Source organism: Molothrus ater, chromosome 3, assembly GCF_012460135.2.
Source record: "Molothrus ater isolate BHLD 08-10-18 breed brown headed cowbird chromosome 3, BPBGC_Mater_1.1, whole genome shotgun sequence".
NCBI classification, from domain to species: domain Eukaryota; kingdom Metazoa; phylum Chordata; class Aves; order Passeriformes; family Icteridae; genus Molothrus; species Molothrus ater.
This window is the reverse complement of record NC_050480.2, coordinates 82,131,825-82,153,362: the sequence shown is the minus strand read 5'-3', so window position 1 is coordinate 82,153,362 and position 21,538 is coordinate 82,131,825. Positions and strand designations below refer to the sequence as shown.

Genomic DNA, 21,538 nt, shown 5'->3' with positions numbered 1-21,538 from the left:
AGAAAGCTTAACTTCTGTCTCTATTACAAGTGCAACAGAATTTTAGCTTTGCAATACCACACCAGCAAATCTGCAAATCAGCATAACCACATCTGATCACCTTTAGTCTGAAACAGATAAAAACCTCAATGCCAGATGAGGGAACAACACTCAAATCAGAGGAAGACAAAGAACATTGTTAAGGAAAAAAGGCTACTAAAGGTCACATACAGTACAGCTGAAAGAGACAGTCCCATAAAACATCTTTGATGAAAAAGAAGAAAGTAATTTGTGGGTTTTTAAAACTTAAAACAAAATAAATGTCCATTTATTTCATATTCTTGGTTTGCTTTGTAGAAGTTTTATCATTCCATTCATACTGTCCTTCTCATTACCCATATGATTTGGGGCATTTTTAAGAAAAAAAAAATAATTAAGTACTTCAAAATTATGTTAGGGTAATTTAACTCTTTAGTCTCACTATGTTCTCATCTCTGTTCTTCGAAGCTTTTTAAAATGAAAAGCTTTTCAAAATAAAAACAGTTTGGAGACTGAATTCACGGCCCTGCTCTTTACCCTTCCTCCCTCCTGTCTTTCTGACAGCCAACTGTCTGTCCCAGGGAGCAATACACATGCTTGGACCATGAAACAATTAAATTTGTATGTCTCAGCACATATGTGGACTTCTTATCTTGAATTTTGCATTTTCTACTACATTGCTGGCATAAACGTTGATTTTGGTAAGCTTAGTTTTCAGCCTCAGAAGCATATTTAATTTCATGATTATGAGCAAACACACCAGGAGAACAGTATAAAAATTTTCAGGATCTTGTTTGCCTTAGGAGGAGAGCAAATTTTTGGTGTGGATTTAATATGGCAATATGAATCCAAATTTAAAGCATTGATTAGTATCTTTCAAAATAAAAAAAACTAAGCAAGGGTTCCATCCTTATTTTCCCCGTTTTGCAACTATGTACCGTAACAGCAAGCTAAATTCAGCGATAACAGAAATGATGGAAAAACAATATAGACACATTTGTACATGCTGAGTGCAGCAGAAAGACAAGGATGAAGTTAGAAAATAAAACCCAACAGTGAAATTTAAGACTTATGAAGCAGACTTCCTGAGATGAGTTTGCCTACCACACCTTTTCCACCTGTTACCCCAATCTCTTAAATAAACTCCCCCATACTCAAACACAGGCACACAACACACAATCTACCCACTCGTATATATTATTTATTATGTGTATATATAGGCATATATAATTTATATATGCCTGTATAAATTATTTTTATCATTATATTGACAAAGATTTCTACCTGAAAACTGCATGAGACATTGTGCCATGTATTAGAATGTATTTTGTAATACATGGTGCAGATATTCCCTAAGAGAACTTCAATAGATCTACTGGTATGAGATTAAGAACCATAGTTTAGACATGTTACAAAGCAAGGAATCTGAGACATTTATACAGAACCTTGATAGGAGACTTTGAAGAGGCCTGAATAGTAACATCTGTATTAGTGGCCTGACAGAAAAGATGGGGACTAAGAAAACAAGCAGTAATGAGGGACTAGGAGGGAAGCTCTTTTTTATAACACCTGTCTTGAGCTGTTGTTATAATATCTAGAGTACAGATATACATCTGGGTTACCAACACAGACATGTCAACTGCATTTATTTGTGGATAAGCCTGTAGAGGTGATGTGTAAAAGGAGAGGAGAGATGGATCAAAACTAAAAATCCTTAGGACTTTGGCAGAAGTCAGATCAGGAACTTCAAAGGATGAATGAAAGGATTAGGGAGAAAACTATAAAAATGGAGCCAAAGATACAAACCATGATGAGATTTAAAGAGATCAAAACTGACAGTGTGAGAGGAGAAGGAAGAATTGGCTAAGAGAGAATCATTAGGTAGTGTTGTGAGAGTGGTTTCAGCTAACAAGAAGGTCAGAAGACAATCTGAAGGAGTTTACAATAGCACTGGAAATCACCTAATTTAAACGCATCTATGTGAATGCACAAAGACCAACATCATGGAGCAACAGGAAGTGACAGAGAGGTAAACAGAGTCAGGATGCCTTTCTAAGGATTGGGAATGTTAATAAAGACTAATATCCTCCTAAATTATGAATGGAAGGGGCTAGAGAGAGATGGTCAAGAGAAAACAGGAGAAAATGACAGCAAATGTAAGAAAGGTAAGGAAATAGGGTAAAAAGGGATGACTGTGGAAAAAAAGAAGAGTTAGAGAAGACTAGATGAGAAGCATTTACATCTGCATCAAAATACCAGTATATATGATACCAGAAGAGTATCATATCTAGCTAGCTGTACAAAACCAATATTAAATAAAAACAACACAATGAGGGTTGAACAGGGTACACATAAAGATGGAGTCTGTGGAACTTGGAACCTCCATCCTTGGAGATATTGAAAGCAGTACGAAGCTCCAAGAAATCTGATCTACATCTGAAACTGGCTCTGCTTTGAGAAAGAGGGTGGATTAGATCTATTCAGAGATCTGTTCCAACCTTAGTGATTCTGTGTAAGAAGGACAGAAGAGAGCTAGATAGACTGAAGAGATGGAATAATTATTTCACACTTTGGGTGAAGAAATCATCAGGATTTTCATGTACCTTGACGTACAATAGGGGCCCTTAGAAGGTACTTTCACATCAAAAAGTGCAGGAAATACCTAGTGTTATTTCCAGCAGTGTTTATATTATATTTATGCATTATATAGTATATATAAGCCTCAGCAATGGAGGTGAGATTGCCTATACCAGCAGCTTAGCAGTCTGGTCCTTTATAAAATCCTAGTCAGTACTGTATGTGTCCTAATGAATGTCAATCACCTTTGAATTCTGACTTCAAGATATCAAGATATGTTGATCCAAACTGGAAATTAAAGGAAACTGATGGAAAAACTAGACCTAAATAACAATTTAATAGATACATTTCCAACAAAATTCTCCCTATTCAAGCTTCTGTGGTCAAGAATTAGTAAGAAAAGTATAAACAGGTTGGAATCCTTTTATCATAGTTGAAAGCAATATATTTCTGGAAATGCCAGCTCTTCCAAGTAAAATAGAATTTTTTTTTATTAATATGAAACATTTTCAAGTTAATGACCACACCCACATTTCAGTGTCTTTTGCCTCTCTGGAGAAGACTAAATAGGCTAACAATATGGGATCTAGATGAATCTTTCATCAAGATTAGGTTCACCCTTTGACACAAGAGACATGTACAATGTGCCATGTGAGTAAATCAAAATCCCAGACTATGATTTTGGAAATTTGTAAGAAAGGAAGGATGACAGCAGTGCCAGGAGTGTGCTGTAACAAAAAGTTCAATTTTCCAGGTTATGTAACACTGCGCTTCTTCAAGGAAAGAACAGATGCAGGAGAAGACCTGCATTTCTAAAGACACTTTTGCTGTAAATTATACCTTACATATGTGTGCTACCAACCAAAATACATGTTCTGAAGTTTTGATATCAAATAGCTAAAAGTATAAACCAGAGACCAGATTCCTGACTATGCAGAAGAAGAGAGTAAGGATCAGAACTTCAATGTAAAATCTTCTACAGCAGCATTCATACAGCTAAGAGCAATTTAGGGGTTGCTCTAATCTTTTCCAGATGCTCACAGCTATCACAGGATTATTGTTCCTAGGTCATACAATGAGTATAATCTCTACCAATTATTAAATGTAGGAGAAATGCTCTTTTGGTAAACTGAAGATTCATTTTCTTTCAAATGAAACATTAAAAAATAAATAAAACTACTATTTCTAACCTCTAGGAACCACTGGTAGAGTTTTACTGCAAATTTGCAGCAAGTTTTACTGCTGAATATTCAAAAGTATATATTTCTCAGAGGTATCCTGTAAAATAAAAAGGTCTCTAAGTAATAACAACCCCATGAAAATTAAGTGGCACACGATCTTAATCAAACTGGCAAGCAAGGGTGTAGTAAAATACAGTCTTCCATATTCTGTATCAACACAAAGCTGCTTATTTGGGTTACAGAAGGCTAATTTTCTGATGTTAACATCTCTTGCCTTTAACAACTCAAGAATCAGCACATGACTCTAGCTGAACAAGGAACTGCTCACCAAAACATGCTAAATAAAGGATATTTGCTTTTCAAAGGTTTACCTAAGTACATAGAATCATTTAGGTAAAAAAAAAGAAGCCAAACCTTAGCCAGTATTGCCAAGTCCACCACTAAACCATGTCCCTAAATCCCTCATCTACACATCTTTTAAGTACCTCCAGGGATGGTGACTCAGCCACTTACCTTGGTAGCCAGCTAAGGGAAAGGAGAAAGGCAGGTAATGCATGAAAAATACTTTCAGTTGAACACAAGCCTTCTGACTGAGGATAATACTCTACTTGTATCAATATGTATTTCATTTTACTTTCTCCAATTTTAGCTTGGTTTTTGCTCAATTACTTATTATGCATCGCAGAAACAAAACAGATTATAATGTTGCACATCATTATGGAGTGTAAACTCAGTTATGATGGACCCCAAGCATCCTAAAACTTCTTCGAGTGCTGGAAATAGATTTCTGCCTTTTACCTTTCAGGAAATTAAAGGAAAGAGCTTTTGGATCTTAGATATCCTTGACGCTGATAAACAGAGTAGTCAGTGAGGGACTACTCACATAAGTAAGCTTGTCGAATTAGGCTCATCATTCTTAATTTTAAAAAGTCACTTTCCAGATTCAGACCAAAGGAGCAGAAAATTTGACCTGTTTTTTATTAAAAATGTAAAAGTATGAACTCAAACATGTTTGTCAGGATAAAAAAGATTCTATGAAGGAATATTTCTCTTTAATGTTATGCCATGTGTGAAATTCTGCCTTTAACACATAGACTTGTACTAAGCTAGTTGGAGGACAGCGTTTACTAGCTCCTAGAAAATTCATTACTTTTCTACATTGATCATATTCCTGGTCCACAGCTACATTTTAAGCCATGATTTGGCAAGAAATACAGCCAGCATGACACTTCGTCCTATTTTCCTCTACTGTATATGAAGTAGACTGATTTTGCCTGTCTCCAGTCTACTTTATTTAGAGAAAACAGTCTTGGTTGCTATTTTTCTGAGGACTCATTTCCTTGACTGCCAGCTCATAGCAGCTGGGATCTACAAAAGTTCAACTTTCTGGAGAAAGAAGGGATTAATGCTGCTTTTCCTTGTTGTCCAGTGTGACCTAGCATGGAAAGGTCCATAGACCTTAGCTCTACAAAATTGCTCTGAATTAGCTCTACAAAATGTTGAGCGATTTAATCAATATTTAAGATCAGTGTGAATTGGGAACTGCTCAAGATGCTTAAAGCTGAGTGAGGTGGTGGTGGCTGTCAAGGCTGTAACTGATCTGTGCTTTACACATTTTTTGTTTTAACCCTTCATAGGAAAATCATTGAATTTTGACAGCACATAAATCTACATTATTATCCTTTGTGTGATCTGGAATCTGGCCATGCTTTTTTATGCAGGTCTTGCAGCAAGAAAAGAGACTTAACTCACTTCCATAGAAGTTCAATTCTGCTGTTTGAACAATTCCTTCCTAGACACAGACAGGTCTTGTAGTAGAATTAACTTGGCAATAATTTTTAAACATCTCAGCATAGACGGCTAAGGAATCTGTCCCTAAATACACACACCTTGAGCAACAAAGCAGTGAGGACACAGTATTATCAACAGAGGTCACATTTGCCTTGGGCTACCCCAACTAGGAAGACAAACAGGACATTGTTAAGTATGATGAGTACAGACATGGTCAGTGCCAAGCTGTTTCTCTCTGTTACAACAAAGCTCTTCCTAACCCCACAAATAATTCTTCATGAGTTAAGAACATGCCATTCAGATCAAAGAACTACTTCACACAACTAAGAGACTCCTGCTGTGAAAACAGATGCATATTTTTTTCTTCCCCATAAACTAGTTATATATTTGCACTAAATTTGACTGTTACTTCATTCATCTTGGCATTGGTGCATGCACTCTCAATGCCTCACCCCCTTCACGCAGCCCAGAAGACCCTTGACACTGCCTTGGGGCAGACTGTTCAAAGAGAGAGGCTACCACGCATAATGCACAAATTTAAAGTATAAGGACACGACAGAGGGCTTCTGGAGGAACAGGAGCAATGCAGAAATATGAGCAGTAGTGAGGAGATGTGAGAAAGGAAATACAAACCATGAAAGCATAAACATTACTCAAGGGGAGGGGAAGATAATAAAGCAATGAGGAGAACTGTGCAAACAAAGGTTTGGAAAAATTCACTCGTCTTAGGTTTAGAACTTCCCAACCCATCAACAACAGCTCTCATATGAGACATACCATCAGTATTACAGTACTCATACAAACCATAATACTACAATAGGTAGAGTATAATTATTTTTTTCCTTCTTTCTATGGTATCTGTGAAGCAACATCTGTGAGACAGTGCTATTCCCATTTTATTGATAAGGAACTGTGTCACAGAGAGACATGAACAGACTGATGTGAGCAAGGCAGGGAACTGAGAACAAATCTCCCATAATTATTCTAACAAATCTAACCATCATTATCGTCTTGCCCCAAATCCAATATCCTTGCCCTCATTTAAAATATTTCACACTGACTATGTTATGAAGTTTAGGCTGTTTTGGCATCTATTTTCCCCTAATCTTTTATTGATAATGAGCTCTTCCAAGTTTCTTGCCAGATGTCAAGATGACAAAGCAAAGTGCAATGGCGTAAAAGAGCCAGAAACTGAAAGAAGCAGAGGGCAGTATTGTGAAGCTTCCAAAATACTGGGCATTTTGAAAGCATTGAAATTAAATACAATAATTAAACAATGCCAAGTGAGTTTTTTCCAGTGCAACCTTGTTTCCATTTACATGGGATACCACTTTTCACATGAAGATAATAGCTCAGTCCCTCTCGGAGCTGGTTAGAAATCCTAAATATATTTCAAATGTTATGCAAAGCTTTACAACTTATGAAGGACAGAGACAAATGCACTGTTGTGTGATATTTTAAATTTAAGTTCAAATAATGAGTAGGCCTTCTTCAGCTACAGAGTGATTCAAGAGTATGCAGCCTATGTTAAGCAAGATTACACTAGATAAACCAGGGATCCCTTCTACATTCAAATCTTACATGAGTGTGCAGTAAGTAAACTGAATAGTATCTGGCACTATACAATTCCCACTAATTAATATTGCAGCGTTTTTCAGCATAGGCTCTGTCCAAGTTATTACATTACATTAACATTCTGCTGAAGAGATTAACGTGCCCACTTGTTACTGGGATGTGTCAAGAGGGGTATCTGTAACTCAAATAACTGGTAGGTTTAATTTCAGTGCTGAATTCTGGGGTTGTACCCATGCAACATCCCAAAAGTCTGTTTTCACCTAGAAAAAACTATCTGGATTCAAGACTGATGATCAGATAAAGTATGACCAGCAATGGAGGAAAAAAAGCAGAAATGCCTAAATAGAAGTAGACATGATATGTATCTAGCAGGAGTAGAAAAGTTTGCCTGGACTAGGATCAGGTCTTGAGTATCAGTCATGGGTGCATTGCTTCTGTCTTCTAAATTAAGTCCAAATTTTCAGGCAAAGAAATTAAGCTTATGCAACATTGTCCTAGAATGAGCAGAGGCTCTGCTCTCAAATTAACAATGATATTTACAAATATCAAAAGAGTTCTATGAGTTCCCTACTGCCCAAAGGAAAATGAAGCAGCAGACAGGAAAAATAAGGGAAGAGCCAACATTTCACAGCAGTATTTGGAACAGGAGTGCAAAGAACCAAATGATAGATGGTTGGAGGCACAGAAACTGAAAACACAGCTTGACAATGGAGTTCTGGCTGGAGAGCCACTGGGAATGAGAAAGATGTACACAAGTCCCGAGATCTAGCCCCAGAGGAACGAGGGATGAAGACAAACAGACAACTGACTGTAGAAAGGTACTGAAGACAGGAGGTAAAGAACTGGATTATACTCAAGAGTTTTAACAGATAGTGAACAGGGGTAGGAAAGGTCATTGAGAACTGAGCAGAGAATCAGTAATGACTGAAACCTCTTTTTGGGTCTTCTGGAAACCAAATTTCAGTTTCTCATGATTTCTGTGCCATCAGAAAATATCTGTCCAGTTGGATGGTAGTGAAAATAGGTATTTTACATCTTACTACTTCAGCAACAGTTTTTGCAGAACATTAAAACATGCAACTTGTTTAACAGAAGAATGGTACAACATTGTGTGGGGGATTTTAAGGTTCCAAGCATCTCACAATTCAGACGGGTTGAGACATTCTCAGAAGTTTCTATTTTAAAATGGTGTGTACTCATTATCTTTCCCTCTGTCTCTATTTCCGGCTCTTTTTCTCACACAGACACATTTTCAAAAAATTTCTTTAACATGACCAAATCCAGAAAAAAGGTGCCAAAAGTGCCAGGTTGCCTATATAACCAATTTTTCCCTCATCTTATCCATGAGCATGGAGAGTAATGGCATGACTCATATCTATTGTTACCAGAACACACCTGCTTCATACAGTGCACAACATGGCCTTGCTGCAAGGATGAATCACAACTGTGTCTGTAGATGGTTCACTTGGTAAAGCATTCTAAAGAAATGCACTAAAAAATGGGACCACATAACAACAAGAACAAGAATATTTAGAGTAATTGGATGTCAGTCTAGAAAGCAGGATTCTATCTTTCCTTGACATAGTTTCCATTACAGTAATTCAAACCAGCTTTTTCACAAGTGGTCACTGAAAGTATATTCTTCATTTTCCATGTGATTCACTGTGAGGAGGCATTTGAATTTGCAGAAGAGATGAATGCTCAGAGACATACATAGCTGTAGACAAGAAGCCCTAAGTTGGAAAAGTTTCATGTGACAGTAATGAGTCAAGGCTTTTGACTTGCAGCTCAGGATGGTCCTGTAGATTAGTGGAAGTTTTTGAACACAGTATTCTGGGCCATGGTTCCCCAGCCATAAAATTGGAATCATACTGTCTGCCAATCTCAGAGGCCTGCAGTAATGCTAATTCAATGTCTACTAATCACTTTGGCATTATCATGATACTAGAAAAATCTCAAAATGCAAATTAATAATAATTAATAACTGTGTCTCCAGAGCAAGGCTTAAATATTCTATAGTAAACAAGGTGTGGGGCCACAGACTGAACAATGTCATGAAAACAAAATATGGAACAGCTGCTCATTAAGTGATGATCATATATTCTGTGAACTGAAAGAGGAGAAGATTTTGTAAGAAAAACAATATGTGATCACATAATTAAAGAAGTCTTCACAATGCACATGCATGGGGGAAGATTAAATTAACTTGCCTTAACAAAGTTAATTCTGGCACGTATTAGCTTTAGTGTTTGGGCTCTTTAATGTAGATTTTCCACACACAATATGAAATAACTAAAGATCCATTTAAATAACTGAGATCTCAATGAAGGACACATATTAGTCGTCTCTATTATACTCATATACTTCAAAACAGAATTTACTTTTGGAATGCAATGCTGGAATGAGTTATAACAACTGGAATATAGGAATGACTATTTTATTACCAATTATTCTTATTTTCTACAGAAAGATTGGACTTCAGCCAAAAAGTTCCTTTAGCATCATAAATTGGAAAACAAGCAGGTTAGAGAGCTTCTTCTATGTAATAAGCTACAGTAGTTCCTGCAGCTGATCATAGTTCCCTAAAGTATGTGAATTAAAGACAAAATTTTTGAATTAGTCTCACAAGTAAAGAGTACATTTAAACTCCATGAACTTCAAGAGATGTAGAGCCAACACATGGCTCTTTTTATCAGTCCTGCTCGAGAACATACAAGTGTAAGCCAAATCAAACCTTTGCCTCCATTTTTTCATGTGGATGTGACTTTGTGAAAACCACAGGCTCTTTGTGTACATATGGGTAGATATATATGGATTTGTATATCTATCTGATCAATTAAGTGTCTTTCATTTGAAATGTTCTGTCCTTTAAGAATGACTGTGTCTCTTAAACCAGCATATGTAAGCAGAGATCATATTTTGTAGTATGAGCTCATTCTTTACTTTCTCTTGCACTCAAAGATATGACCCATCACATTTGTAATATATGGCTAATTATTTAAGGTAGGACCTCAGTTTTAAAAGATGCTTCCCGGTTTTGTTTCTATGTGAAGTGCCTGGTTACCAGGGCTAAGTTATGTGTCTTGTTGATGAACAGGCAGACAGCATAGAAGATTTTGTTTCTCTAATCTCTTATATAAAAAACACAGAGCCAGCTCACTGGGTACTTCAGACCATACACTGAACCATCTAATATACCTTACCTCTTAAATTTTAGATTCCTTCACTCTGCATTCATAAACAAATTTTAAGATAAAGTGCTTGTTACCATTGAAATAGTTTTTCACCCTGAAAATTTTAGCGCATGGGCACTCTACTACAAACTACAGCAATCATCATTCCTGTCATAATTGTCAAACTATAACAATCACAGTTCCTCTGTCTGAGCTGCAGACCTTGCTCCCTCAAGAGGGGAAGAAGAGGGGCAGGAACCAATCTCTTCTCTCTGGTTATGAGTGACAGGACCTGAGGGAATGGTTTGGAGCTGTACGAGGGGAGGTTCAGGTTGGATACCCACAAAAGGTTCAGGAACAGGCATTGTAACAGGCTCCCCAGAGAAGTGGACAGAGCACCAAGCCTGGCCGAGCTCAAGAATATGGACAAAGCTGTCAGGCACATGGTGTAACTCTTGGGATGGTCCTGTGCAGTGCCAGGAATTGGACTTCAATGATCCCTGTGGGTCGCTATCAAACCAGGACACTCTCATTCAATGATTATTACTATCCCTCATCTTTTAGAAACTTCTAGATATGCTACACAATACATGATCAGCAGATATGGAAAGGTCTACAGCCCCAGAAGGATTTAAAAGTTAAATACAATATTTAAAATGCATAAAAAATTTCTTAGCTGCTTTTTTAGATCATTTTAACCTGTGACTCCATACCAGTATCAGATATATATTTTATTTCATTGATCTTATTCTACATACCAAACACAGAGTACCAACTATTTCCATGTTTTTCACAATTTCACAGTGCATTTTGCAAGTTTAAGTTCACTTAGCACAGTGCTGGTATTGCTGTCTTTAAAGCTAAATGAAACTGTTTAACATGGACATCTGGACTTGATCTAAAGCAAATAGTTTTCAGGTTGATCAAACAAACATGTTCCACAGCTGTGAATCTACTTTTACCTTTAACAGAAAGGTCATAGGAAGACTTGGCTTGGAAGGGACCTTAAAGATCATTTCATTCCAAAACACCTCCCATAGGCAGGGTTCCCACCCACTAAACCAGGTTAATCAGAGCCTCATCCAACTTGGCCTTGACCATCTCCAGGCATCCACAGCTTCTCTGAGCAACCTGGTCAGTGATATAGTGATTTTACATAAAGTAATTTTACAAACCATTGAGGAAAAAATGGTTTTAGAATATTTGAACTTACAAAGCAATTTTTATTTATGCATTTGAAATTACCATAAATGAGGACAGCTAAATGCTATGACTCTGAAACATATGGGAAATGAGGCAGATATTTAGTCAACATTTGCATGTGATTCAACTTAAGTTCGTGTTTTTATCTGTGGAATACTTTCTAATTCTGCTCCCACTTTCTTTTGAAAACCATGCCATCTATTTAAGTAGCAAAACACAGATTTTGGCCAAAGTGCCTCACTATCATAACACAGCTAATCTGTTGCAAGGTAAAAATTAGAACACTGGTCTTCTAACTTTAAGTTTCTTGCTTAATCTCAGACAGTTCCAAGCCTGAGGGGTTTTTGCTTTTATGTACTGAAGTACATTTGAGATTATTTTTGGCATCTTTACACTGGGTCATGAAACAGCATGTTTTGGCACCTGCTAGCCTCACTAGCAATCTGCTTACTCCAGGCTGTCATCCTTGTGCTACTCCTGGGCATGCAGCTGACAAAAGTCTTGCAGGTTTGCTTGGATCTGGAGTTTTGCAAACAATGGGAGAAGAGCAGCATATGAAGAAGCTTCATTGGTGTTTAGGTGAGTCTTCATTTGTTGATTTTGTATTTTAAATATATAATAAATAATGTTGCTCATTCTTGTATGTTCCATTTTATTGATTATAGTTGATAAAACCAAACGCAAACCAAAATGAAGATCCTTTCTGCAAAACTCATTTGTTAGCACTTGAAAATATTCATTGTTGAGACTTTCAGGCAGATTTGCACTAACCACTTCATCTCCTGGAGCATTTAGTGAAACTCTGGCACTAACAGTAATGATTATTATGAAGGACTAATTTAAATTAGTCTACTACCCTAAATAAAATGCATACCTTCTCTTTCTCCTTGAAGAGGTTTCCGATTGAGAAAAAAGTATCTGGTGCTGAAATGGTTCACAAGTGAACCAAAACCATGGTGAAAACACATACATACAGATTATTAGCAGAGACTAGTAAAAAAATTGTGCCACTGTAGAACCAGTGAATCACTGATGATAAATATATACAAATTACCTAGTCACAAAATACAGTCTACTCAATCATCACACTTAAAATATTAAGTTAGGGGAAGTAAGAAGTGAATTTTTTTTTTAATTTATCACCTCATGGGTATGATTATGACGATGCATTCAGCACAGTGAAACCACAAGCTCTGAAGAAAAGGGTGCTTCCTGAAGAGTAGGATTTTTTCCTCTGACTTAGTTCCTATAGACATAAAGTTCATTTCACATAACTTTAGATATTTGCAATATATGCATCAACATCCATGCTGATCCCTAGGTTTCCTTTATTCTCTCTAGTAAGGAATGTGCTATTGTACAGTCTGATTCATCTGACCTACTTAGATGTCTACCTTCCGAGGAGATGAATCATGCCCTAAAAAGTGTCTATTTCTCTCCATTGACTATAAAGGTAGCCTAGCCTATCTAAAGATAATTTAGATAGAAAAGACATTACATTAGGACAGATAAATTTCACCCCAGAAGCCATGAAAGGAGCAAAACAGGAGTGAATGCTATTTTCAGCAATATTTAACTTCTGTATGATTTTGAAATAGAAATCCATCCACAAGGTCATGTGAGGACAATACTACTGAGAGCTGCTGAGCAGCACAGACTGGTCTCTCCCAAACCACAGGGGAGCAACTCTCTCATGAAATGTGCAAGGTGAACATGAAATGATATTATCTACTCTCTCTACACCTTTCCAAAAAATATTCACAGGAGAGGAAACTTCTAGAGTGCACTGCTTTTGTTAAATGCTGTTTGCAATAAAATTAATGTGGAGTCAAAAACTGTATTTGTATTTCTGCACAGAAAGGACTGAAGAACTTACAAGAATCTGCTCACAGCTTTGTCTTCCTGCCAGACTTTTAAAAACAGTTTCTTTCTAGCTTTGATTGGCTATGAAACATGCACCTTCTCTTGGCTTTAGCTACTTGCCGGATAAGAATCTTTATAGTTTTTATCATATTCCTTTCCTTAACATTCCTCAGTGCACTGAAGGTGAATGAAGTGCTGTAAAAATGCACTTCTGAGTCCCTTCTGTCTCAGTATGTGAAAGTCTTTTTTCATATGTAGACTTCTTAATAAAAGCTTTATTTCTACTGTATAAGAAGCAGAATTCTGACCTAACTAAACCATGACCCAAATTCTACTTGATCAATGAAGTCTTTTTCAGAACTTTACTTGGCTTTCAAATTAGTCCTCTGTCTTCCTTGGCTTGAGAATGAATACTTCAGTCAGAGCAATATACAGTCATTCATCCGCAGTAGAAGGCAAAATCTGCCTAAGGGTGCTAAGATTTCTTTTGCCCACCAAAAGTCAGTACCCAGTATTGATAAGGAGAAAAGAAACATTTAAGATCACATAACAAAGCTACGTTAGTTTCAGTAACTACAAACTAAGCAAAATAATGCTACATGATAACCCTTCTACAGAAAATGTTAAAGTAGGAGAAAAGAAGGGATTCAACATTAAGAAGATGTAATGATCTAGCAAAATATTGTTTTTCTTATTCTTACTGGTGATATGCCCCTGCCCTGGCATTTTTACCTTTAATGTCACATGTTCTCTTTGGCATGCTAACATCAGCAGCAGCCCATGACCCATCAGTGGGCTGGGTCATGCAATAAAACAGCCATGCCTGCTCACAGGAGCAGAGATGCTGCCTAGAAACTGCAATTTAAGCATCCTACTGCCTCATTTTTGAAACCATTTAAGTCTGGAAAGACACAAAGAAAAAGAAGCATAATTTTATGTGATGATTCCTACTACTTACATTTATAGTGACAATTTATAAACTGCAAATTTTAGCAACATATGACACTTTGATTGATGAGCTTAGCTTTTTCAGAAGGTTGTACTAGGAAGACTTACACTGCCAAGAACTAACATGAACTTGTCACCATGACAGTATCTTTGTAATTCTCTACCTGAACTAACATCAGGCATTACTTTGTGCATCCCTGCCATTCCATCAACACCCTCACACAAGGCAAGTATGACAGAGAAGTATACAGAATTCACTTCAGCTAATGAGGGGAGTGAGGATTTCTGACTACTCAGTTATTTAAGGGGGGTAACTAAGTTGCCATAAACAAGAAGAACACGATTCTGCTTCAAAAGCAGAGAAGTATGGTCACCAACCCCAATCCTTAGGTTGTGCTGAATTTTGGTCAAGACTTAGCTAAATGTCTTGTAGAAAATTTGTGGCACAAGCAAAACCTGAACGCATCTTTCCCAACTCTAAGTTAATTCTCTAATTAATGGGCCATACTTTTCTTATTCCCTGAGGCACCATAGAACAAGTAGAAATAATATATAGCTGCCTAAGAAAAATGTTGCATACCAGAGATTCCTACATTGCCTAATTAGGGTTGCCTAATTATGCCTTTTCTCTGCCATGGCAGGGCAAACTGAATATAGAAGCAAGTATAAAATCCTACTCTGTGATACTGTCCTCTATGGGTCTGCATACTGTAAAGGACCAGAATATCCTTTCAAGATATAAAATAACTATAATAAAAATGCTTAAGATGCTGCACCTGTCATTGGGTCCATAATTTATTACAAGATGAAGTTTAACAGAAGGCTCAGAATGATGTTTCTATCTGTTAGGAGCTGAAGTGAGCAATCCTCATGAAGACCATTCACAAAGAAAAGTCAGTTTGCATGGTCTTTTCCAGCATTAGTTTCTAAGTTTCAAACTGGTTTAATGATCTATAGTATGCACAATGGTTGTATGTCAGCCATGTCAGGTCTCTGGAATATCAAGATTTAAAAAATGTGTGCATCTGATAATCTCTGCAGATAAAAAAAATCAAGCTTTAGATACATTTTATCTAAAAGAAAATGGCAAAAAGAAAATGGGAAAAATCACATCAGCCAGTTTTAAGGTAAGCTCTTGCAGCATTGCAAGAGTTAGTATGAAAAATTCTGTTTGCAAAATACCAAACGTAAGAAGGTAAATATTTCAGTTTAAGCTCTGGTGCTGCTGGTATCTTCTTATGAGTTTTCTCTCTCTGTGTTGGGGCAGGACTGATTTATTTTTTCACCCCTAAGTCCATGTTCCTTAATTGCCTTGTTCTGTAGAAGACTCTACAACAGAAAGATCTTTTCATGAATCCATTTAAATTCCTCATGTACATTCTCTCCCATCTCAAACTTCAAAACTGTTTTCTTTGCAGTCCACCAGAAAGCACTACAGATTCCTCATGATCCCAAACTACAGCACAAGAAGTTCCATGAGCTCAACCTGAGCTGAGAATCCATTTAGTCATGCCCTGCATATTCTCATCCCACCTCTACCTATTCTTTTACTGCTTTCTTCTTACACTTCCATTTCAAATTACTATTCCTTTCCACTGTGACATACTGTGTCTCATCAACCCCTTAAAGTACATTGGCAAAACATAAGTCACGGGTAAATGTTCCTCTATATCTAATCCAAATTTTTCCTGTAATAAAATAATTACTATCTAATGCAATTAACTGATTCATGCTTCATCTTATTTTAGTATAGGATTTCTGAGTTTAACTACATTTATAACCGCTGTCCATCACCATCAAAGGAACCAAGTCAGTGGACCAATATAGTGTATATATGTCTCTATCTTATAACTTGTTCAGCTTTCAGCTGAACTTCCTGAGTTTCCTTTGAAGAGTGGGACCCATGATTATTAGCAGAGTATACTCTACTAGTAAAGTAAAAGTATTCTGGTGTTCTTTTGAGAAAACATAGTGGATATGCAGGAAAATAGTAACACAGTTGTGTCCTGTGATATTAGCTCATAAAGGTCTGTGACAAATGGCCCTCCAACAGCTGCTCAGCACAGAATCTGATACCAGACTTCTGAATTTATGGACAATGTATAGATTTTCCAAATAAAAATTCAGCAGAAGAGAAATGATTCAAGAAAGAATCCCTGTGATGAACACCAAGGTAATACCATCTATTTTCCCTATATTCCACATACATGGAATGCAAATATGTCCAGCATTTTAAACAAGTTTGTAAGTAATGCTTAAGAAAAATGCATTCCTCAAAACTAAAATGGATTTTATCATTACTAGCCTCTGAATTCACTTCATCCACATTTTGTACGCTTACACATTCAATTCATATGCTTGTTTTTCATGCCAGCATATAAGAACTACTGTGACTGCCTGGAGATAGTGGGATGACCATAGGGCAAGTCACACTTTATGAATAAATATAAATACAGTGAAAGAAATAGCAAGTTTTCCAACCCATCCACCTGCACATCTGACTCAACTGTTTAATGAAATAAAATTTCCTATTGATTTAAAATTAATTAGTACTACCTTTTTGATTTCACAGTAAAAAGAATTCTAGTGCATTCAGGTCCAAAAGGATTCAGGCAGTCATTCCTGTTCTTTGTAACTTCAGCAGCAAGAATAATATATGCATCATCTAATTTAACTGCAAATGACTCTTTTAGCATGAATTGTCTGTTTAAAGATAATGCACAGCAGAATTCTTAACTGCATCCCAGAAGTCATGCAGCACCAGGCAGATAAGATCACAGTGGTTACCAGGGGTGGCAAATGGGAAAAGCACTACAGGAAATGAACTCTTGTCAATAATCTCAAGAGAGTGCTATATTTAGGTCAATTGTACCTGAAATCGTTTGGTGGGGTAATTGCTCTTTGGTACAGACTCTGCTCTCTGAGCCTGTCAGAGTGCTTGTAGGTCCTCTGGATTGAATTCACCAATTTTCTTCCAGACTCATTTTCTAAAAATAAAAACAAACAAACAAACAAACAATTTAATGAAAGACGGCAAGTTTACCAGAATACAGAAAATTACTCACATGTTACTTCAGATTTCAAAACTATGTTTTCAATGAATGCATTTAATATAAAAACATATTTTAATATCCAACTGATTGCCTCAATCTTCTAGAACAGAAATTTATTCAATTATTCAGATTTTTTTATTTGGCCCTCCAAAGACTTCCCAGATCTACTGAATACCTACAGCGATTTGGAGCGCTTTTGTGATCAGTTAACAGTCAATGCAAAATCATAATTGTTCTTAAAGCTTATCATCCCAGTACAACATTATTCTAGCTTTAATTCAGGTTGAGTCCTCATCTGAAAATATGGGTTATTGTTTAATAATTTAAGATGGTTCATTCATGTGTACTGAGGAACATGGTAAACTCAGTTTTAGGAATCCAACCTAATGAGACATATATTGACCTTTTACATCATTTAGCTGATTAATACAGATACCAGAATACAGCACCTAGTCAATCTGTCTTATGATTTCTTAGAAGAAATATTTTGCTTTGATAGCACAGTCTCCAGCAGAATTATTCCTTCTTTACATTAAAGAGTAAGTATTAACTAGAGGAATTTTAAAGTAAGGAAAAGCCTCCTTTATCAGCTATCCAGCATGCATTTACCTTCTACAAACAGATACAGCATCATATCTGTAGTCATTACTTAGTGGTTTTGATTACTGTCTATTGTGATTAAAGAAAATGTCAGGATGCAACTATACTGCTGAAGAATATACATGTACTTTTTCTTTTAAAAAATATTACAAAGGGAATAAGATACACTACTGAAAGCTACAGTAGGTGCATCAGTTATTTTAGCTATTGTTTTTTGGGAAGAACTTGAAATTCAAAGATACTCATTAAACAGAGTAGATGGCAATAACAGACGAAGTGTTAATGGGGCAGCAGTGGAGTGTGTCAGGAAAATGAAGAGACCCTGAGGGGCTCACCATGCTGTTTATGCTCAGCTAAATTCAGCAGCATTACCATAAATCCTCTAAAAGATACTGTACTCAACTCCTTATTTGCTACTTTTCAGGCAAGGAAATATTCTATGAGATTAGAAGATAGTACTCTTTTCTATTAAACAAACTTTACACGTAAATACACTAAATATTTACATGCAATTACTATTTTTTTTACAGTTTTATAAAAAACAAAGAGAGGGTCTTTTAATATTCAAAATAATGTGTGAATCTATATGAAAATTTCTGAAATCATACCCAAGAAGAGAGCCTTTAAGCAAAAGAATAATCATTTCTCTCATAAAATTCTTTTATAATTTAAAGACCGAGTTTCAATATTAATTTCTCAAATGCATAATTCAACTGGATAAAATAAAATTATGAATTAACCAAATAACTTTCCTTGAGAGTTCAAAATTCTTGATTTCTAGTTAGTTGTTGTTGGGGTTTTTTTATTTATTTTAAGTGGCATTCTGAGGGAGTAAATTAATCTTAGGAAACATGCATAAACCATTCATTCAAAAAATGTTCTGATTAAAGAGAAGTATGTTATAAACACTTCTGCATGCATCCTCATGGTGACCTTCCTGTGCCTTTGATCTTAGAACAAAACTTTACCTACGTAGGCATAGGTGGATTTATTTTTAAGGAGAAAAAAGCTGCAACACACTGTGTAACTTCAACTATAAACACAAATTCATGTAAGAAATCATTATCTACAGAAGAAAGGTCGTAGCAAAACCATGAAAGGCTCTATGGAGTCCCCAGCAAGCAGCACCACGGGGAGCGGCGGCCGCCGGCTGCAGCCGTGACACGCACCGCGAGTGCTCGCCATGCCCCAACATCCTGCTCACTTTGAGACGTGTCCAAAGACCAAAATAAGCAGTGAGGTTTTTTTTCCTAGTCTTCTCCCAACACTGTCATTTTGAGGTCCACCTACAACTTTTAATTATTGGAAACAATGAGAACTAACAGATCTGAAAACTGGTTGTTGAAAGACAAGGCCTTGGGCTCTCACAAACTGGTTTCCACTATGTGCTCTTGACCCTCCACTTCAAAGCCAAAGATCTGATATCCAAAACCAGTCATGTGTTTTTGGGGATTACCATTTTGCATATATAAATCTTCACATGGGGAATACTATTCGGAGCCTGCCTCAACACAAAATGCTTGGCAAATGCCAAGACAGCCATAGTCGACTTGCCTACTACTGAGAATACTGAGAAATAAAGCCCCCATAGTTATCTATTTCTATTCTACTAATAGTACTTTGTTCCAGGAACCCAAAAAACCATTCAGTTACCCTTGCAAAAGAAGGAATAGGGTACAGTAAGATGCTGAAGTACAGATTCTCCTTACTGCTTAACACCCAAACAAAGCACATTTAAAATCCAGCTTAAATGTCACAGGTTCTGAGATGCCCTAAGCGATGCACTTCACCAGTGAATGGCAAAAACAGCTGGAATGGATACTTTATCCTCATAAGCAGTGGATATTTTAGTAGCAGACAAGAAAATTCTCACAAAAAGGTTACATTCTGACTGATGCTGAGAACCGGCAATTCCCAGAAAGGTCACCAAGAGCCCCCAGTTCTTATTATCCCTGAAGGTATGGGAAAAAAAACTGAACCACTAAAGTAAAACCACAAGGAAGTGTCCAGCTCTCATGCAAATACTGCCTGCCTTTAAGAGGTTGTATACTTCTCTAGTGCACTTGAACACTGGTGGTCACTTGAGTTATTTCTGGCAATAATTTGCTTTAGTGTTGTTGTTTTGTTTCTGTTTTTTTTTTTTTTTAAGGCAAGATGAAATAATTACAACTACTTCAAATACTTTGATAGGGTTTTAAAAAATTACTTAAATAGTTTATCTCATTAGGATTTATAAGGTTATTTGTGATTATCAACAGATTTGGGCAATTAAAGTCATGCTTCTGATTATTCAGAATAAAGAGTACAAATAAAAATGGGCTTAGTCCCACTACTGCTGACATTTGACAGACATCTGTCTCACTTTTCAGTGGAAATAACACTACAATCCAACCTCTAGAACAAACATTAGGTCAAAGGTCAAGAAATATACATATAAAAAATTAAATCAAAACATTAAGTGAATAGCAAACAAAGTATTTTTTTCTATCAGAATATGAAGTTCTCAATAATCTGTGAAAACACAGAAATTAAGGAGAAAAAAAGGTTTTCCCATCATTATGTTTGGTGTATTACTTTCTTCCATCAACAACACACTTCAGACTACAAAGTATAAGCACTTGTGATATTTTACATTAACTTTCATGTAGATCTACCAATAGACAGTCTTAGTGCTAACCTGCTTCGAAATAAATGTTTCCTAAACTTATAAAACTCTATCTATAAATAAAAAAGAATGATTAAGAAAAAATGATCCAGCATAAAAATACAGGAGCATGGATGTCCTTCTTCAAGGAAGAAGATATCCAAAGTTGACATCTGGTGCTCTTGGAAACTTTCTGAATACCGTCACTGAAAGCAGACAGTGGATGAGCATCCCAGTTAATACTGGATGCCAGGTTTCTAATGTGAAGTGTAGCCTAGGTAGGATTAACGGTTCAAAGGATCAGTTGCTGCCAAACAGGGATTTAAAACTAATGAGGAAAACGCACAACTGGCAGTGAGGAGACCTTTTGGAAAAGCTGTGTGCATCCCTACACGGTAGATAAGGAGTTATCCCCTGACTGAGGCCCACTGGAAGAAGTGTGAAACAGTGTACCAGTGTACCTGAGTGAAAAGAGCAGAGGGCTCTCCTGACTGCAGAAGGTAATGAGGATGGTGAAAACACAAAGTGTTTGCAGTGTTACTGGCTCTTGCAGTGAACAGTGTGTTCACTTCTAGGACAATATGGAATTGGAAAATTGTCTTTAAGTAGGAGGATGGCACACAGACCTGCACCTTAAAACCACACTACAAAGCAAATAATCTTAGGAGATTACATTAAAAGCTGTTGATTTTGGGGCATTTCCAAGGTCAATGTTTGGGTGGGCAGATTTCATCTTCTCCAAACTGTTACCCAGAGAGCCAGAGCAGAAGAAAATCGGGGGCAAGTAATCAGAACAACTTGCCAATGATTAAGTTAAGTGTAGGGTAGAGAACTGATTTGCCTTTCCAGATCTTTCCTGCTGTTTTCTGAAAGCAAACCAGAGGCAGTGATGGTATCTTAAGGAAAAAAAAC

At 36.6% G+C, this 21,538-nt stretch overlaps 1 protein-coding gene across 17 annotated transcripts in view; it reads right to left on the bottom strand.

The window, feature by feature from the left end:
* The window catches only part of MYT1L (myelin transcription factor 1 like), a 300,262-nt gene that overhangs the window by 203,214 nt on the left and 75,510 nt on the right, over nucleotides 1-21,538 (bottom strand). For all 17 annotated transcript variants that reach the window (XM_036379337.2, XM_054514146.1, XM_036379326.2 and 14 more), the window contains exon 2: nucleotides 17,202-17,316. The gene's annotated coding sequence lies outside the window, so the exon portion shown is untranslated. The remainder of the gene's footprint in view (nucleotides 1-17,201; nucleotides 17,317-21,538) is intronic.